Source organism: Chinchilla lanigera, unplaced genomic scaffold, assembly GCF_000276665.1.
Source record: "Chinchilla lanigera isolate Chin_1 unplaced genomic scaffold, ChiLan1.0 scaffold00010, whole genome shotgun sequence".
Lineage (NCBI taxonomy): Eukaryota > Metazoa > Chordata > Mammalia > Rodentia > Chinchillidae > Chinchilla > Chinchilla lanigera.
In genome coordinates, this window is record NW_004955411.1 from 31,416,571 (window position 1) to 31,421,529 (window position 4,959).

The window sequence follows — 4,959 nt, forward strand, 5'->3', positions numbered from 1 at the left end:
CCTCCTGCCTCAGCATCCCGAGTGCTGGGATTAAAGGCATGAGCCCCATGCCCAGTGATATATAAATATATATAAATATATAAATTTTTTTCCAGAAAAGTTATACCAACAAAGAATGATTTATAAATATCTGGAAATTTAGGTTAATCCTAAAATTTTAAGAATTAACTTCTTTTTCTATTTTTTCTATGCAAATATTGATAGCATCATTCATATGTAAATATAATTACCCTGTAGCATTGACTGTGAACCTTTTAGACCTTTCAGTGATACAAACAGCCCGCTGCAGAACTCATGACGTAAGTTTGCCACCACTGCCTTATCACATAGCACTTCTGTCTTTTGTTCCTTTGAAAACATACTAGGTTCCCAGTGTTTGTGGTATAATGTGCTACACATTATACCATATTCTACAGAGCAGTTTTTGCTACCCTCAAATATTTTATTGTTCTTTTGCAGTGCTGGGTATCAAATCCATCATCTTGTATGTGCTAGGCAAGTGCTCTACCCGAGCTACACCCCCATCCCTTTTTATTTTTTAAGACATTTTTTCGCCAAGAAGACTTAAATCACTAGGCTGGCCTCAAACTTGTGATCCTCCTACCTCAACCTCTCTAATGTATGGAATTGCAGGTACACATTACTGCTCAAAATCTAAGATAATCTTCCAGACTGTTTCTTTGAGCAATCAGTTATTTATAATGATGTGTTCAAATCATTTATATTAAGAATGCATCTTGTCACACCTTTCATTTATATTCTGCATCAGATGATCATAGTTAAACAATGATGGCTATGTATGTGTATATGTGTATATCTAACAAAAAATACATGAAGATGTATTTTTTGTATGTATGTGTATATGTGTATGTGTATGTGTATATGTGTATATCTAACAAAAAATACATGAAGATGACAGTACTAACCCACTCTCAGTAGCATGTAGAATTTTGAGTTGGTTTTTTTGGTACTGGGAATCAAACTTGGGACCTTGTGCTTGCCAGGTAGGTGTGATGCCCTGAGCTATATACCTGGCCCTATTGAGTTGGTTTTCCTGTATTTTTTATCCATCTGCATTCTTGGTGGTGGTTCCATTTTCATGCCACAATATTCACTTATAACTGAAAAAAGGAATACAATCCATGGCCACAGACATGAACCATCCTAAATAATGCCTTTGAGTACACAGTTTGTGGCCTTGGTCTCATTATACCAGTTTTCTGTTAATCTCAGAGGCTGGTTGTCTATTACCAATCCAACCCATCCATTCAAAAGCTGTTCCTGTCAGTATTCCACAACCATAGTACATTGTCTTTGATGGGAGGCATTTGGGGAAAGAATACTTTAAATGTGGACAGCATTTAAAAGATGGGCATATGATAAAGCAAAGCAGTGCTCCTCAAATTTGACGGCATGTTGGAATCACTCAAGGATCTTTGGGTCCATATCAGGTTGTGTATACTTAACCTTCTTAACTGTTTCTTTGTGGGCAGAAACAGAGAAGTAAAGAGTAAATTCACTTTCTAAAACGTAACAACTAATTCAACCTGGAAGTTACTCCACAGGGATATTTTAGGGAGTTATAGATAGGTCTTAAGCAGGATTCTGGGCTATGAACGAGTTAGCTTGGCAACCGTTACTTTTCTTGTCCCCTCTGTACTGAAATGCAGCGCACGGCATTCCATCATGACACAAAGTCTCACCTGAGACTAAGGTGCTCAGATTTCTCAAACACAGCTCTCCTGTTCTTTTACAGAAAAGAGGAGAGAGAAAGAGAGTGAAGGAGGAAGGGAGGGAGGGAGGGAGGGAGAGAGTGGGGCTCCCTCTTCCATCTCACAGTCAGCGTTTGTCTCTGACCCAGTTCTAATAACGCCAACACCAGATAACCAGATTTCAGCATATCCCATTTAGGAGGCTTTGCCCAGATGTGTGCGTGGCTTCTCGCACCGTCTGTGGCGCTGCCTGCGTGGGGGAGCTGCAGGGCAACCTTCTAACCACTTATGTCTTGAGCCCCCGGTAAATGAGAACAGAAAGATGGTGGGGTGGATTTAGCTCTTCTCTGGAAAGAGGATGGTTTCAATACTCCTCATCCCACACAGCCTTCCAGGGGTGCTTTGAAGGGAACCTTATGCCGGCAGGCCTTTGAGCTTCCCCGGAAGCCGCAGCCTGTGTTGTGTGCAGATTTGATGCTGGTGGGCCCTGGAGGGGAAGTGATGAGGTTGCAGGGGAGGATGAGAAGGGGGAACTTCTGCCTGCTGGCCCTTCACCAGGAGGCAGCCAACAGGAGCCGGAATCCTGTGATAAGTGAATTTGTGTGTCCGTGTGCATGGAGGTTCTACGCCCAGTGTCAAATGGGTTGAGTTATGGTGTTAATTAACACAATACGGTGTAACACCCCATCATATTATAGTATTTCTTCAATTTTAAAAAGTGTTCGGAAAGGGTTTTGCCATTTCATTGTCTGTATCCTCTGGTCAGCTTAACTATATTAAAGGAACTATTATTTCCATTTCTTGTTTTGCCTAGACAATATGTGGCCGGGGGTTTTAGTCTATGTTCTCGTTCCCCGCCCACCATGGTAGGGATAGAACCCAGGTCCTTGTGCCTACTAGGCAAGTGCTGAAACTTTGAGCTCTACCCTCAGCCCTGGGACTAAGTATTTTGTTATTTAAAAGTTACCGGCAATTTTTAAGTTTGTATGAAGAGAGAAGAGGTTACAACTGACTGACTTCAACAGGTTTACTCATTAGGGCCAGATCAGTCATGGTGCAGGGAACCACAGGCCCAGCGACCACCTCAGGAAGGAGATTTGGCTCTGGGTTTGACCCTGATGCAGGTCCCAAGCCCTCAGCTGCGTCCTTCAGGGTCTAGCTGTGACTCTGAGTTCAGAATTTTCAGATTTTGGAGAGAGTACTGTCAGGAAGGCACTCTTATCCTTACCCAAACAAAGGTGTTCCTGCCTCAGAAGACAGTGTAAAGATGGGTGCTACAGGGCCGAGCAGATGACAGGCGGTCTCAGCTCAGCATCGAGGGGAGCCATGGAGGTCTGGAGGAAGATGGGGACACTAACTCTTAGCGGCAACTCTGGTGACATTTGAGGGTGCTGGAAATTGCAAAGGTGTTAAACTGGTGTCAGAGAAAATAATTATGAAGCCAACATATTGTATTGGTGGTGGGAATTGATCTATGGTTATGGGAATAAAGTGTCAAACTTTCAATCTTCAGACCTTTCTTGGATTTGCAGATAAGTTACTGTGGGTCTATACTAGTGAGTGACCAAAAGAAAATTACTGTCTGGGGGTATCTTTCGCCATGAAATTAAATAGGAAGATTTCTAGGACTGTAAGTTCCCAGGGACTGAGCATTCCTGAGCTGGAGACATGGACTGCCATTTCTCACAATATTCTGTGTAATAGTTTGTAAATACACTGGGGCTGTGGGTGTAGCTCAGAGGTAAAGTGTGAGCTTCACATGAGCAAGCCCCTGGGTTTGATCTTTAACACCATAAAAAAAAAAAAGTAGTGTATGTTTGTTGATTAAATGAAATATGGTATATTCTGCATTTTGGAATACTTGTGGCAATTAAGAATAATGTAGGGTTGGGGCTGGGGATTTAGCTCAGTGGCACAGTGCCTGCCTGGCAAGCGCGAGGTCATGAGTTCAATTCCTAGTACCAGAAAAAAAAAAAAAAAAAAAAAGGAATGATGTAGACAGGTGATGTTCATAGTAGTAAGGAGAAAAGTGAGTTATAGAACATTATTTATAATGCTTCCATTTTTTAATTTAATTTTATTTTATTGAAACACAATATTGCTATATAGTTCAGGCTGGCCTAGACTGGCCTTGAACTCACACACATGTGTGGCTTTATGATTCCACTTTAAAAATTATATTTAGATGCTAGAACCTATACCAATGGTTAACAATGACTGTTTTTAAGCCTCACTTACCGGCAAGGAATAATACCTAAATCATCTAAGGTATAAAGCCTTCTTCTGTTGAGGATTTATGGATGGGACACATAAGACAATCTCATGGGCATCGAAAGCAGGGGGAACAGAGCTGGGGTCTGAAAAAAGGAGTAGGAAAACCAAGAACCATGAGAGTGTTCTCCCCGCCTCAAGGGCCGTCAGACCTGAAGCTACCTACTGTGGTTAGGAGCTCTGAGCTCCAGGACCACCTACAGTAGGTGCTAATAGACTGCTTCCCATTCCCAGTTCTTACGGATCTGCTTGGCTGACCTTGGGATCCTGCTCTGTGGTAGCTCCAGTGCCATCAGCCTGCCTGAGTTTATCTAGGTGGGAATATTTGAAAGAATGTCAATGAGTTCTTTATTTAAAGAAATTTTAGCATGAGCATTGGTCGCTTGTGTGTTAAAGAGTAATTTATTTTTATTTATTTAGGTGGGTTTTTTTGTTTGTTTGTTTGTTTGTTTTTGAGCTTGGGTCTCACCATGTAGTGCAGGCTGGCCTTGAACTCACTTATGTACCCCAGGCTATCCTCAAACTCATGGGATCCTCCTGCCTCAGCCTCCCAAGTACTAGGATTACAGGCATGTGCCATCACACCCAGTGAGTAATTTATTTTTAAATGTAAGTTTTAAAACATTCAAACTGTGAGCTAAGTATTTCTTTTATCAATATCATCACTGATTCACCTCCCAAAGTAGAACCTTAAAAACTTCTTGCTTGTGATCTGAGGTCTACTGGTAACTATTTGTCATTAAATTCAATGAAAATGTCTCAGATAATTCCATGTGTGAAAAAGTCCATATTCTTACACGATGCCCTTCTAACTATAAGTGTTTGTTATATCCCTTTACCTTTCAGATCAAAATATTTACTAATTACTGAAAATTGTATTTCATAGTTCAGAAGTAATGTGAACAATAAGAAAAAATTAAACAACACTTTACAAAGCATAACTCCTTTTGATTCTTTACATTATCAGCTACTTAAA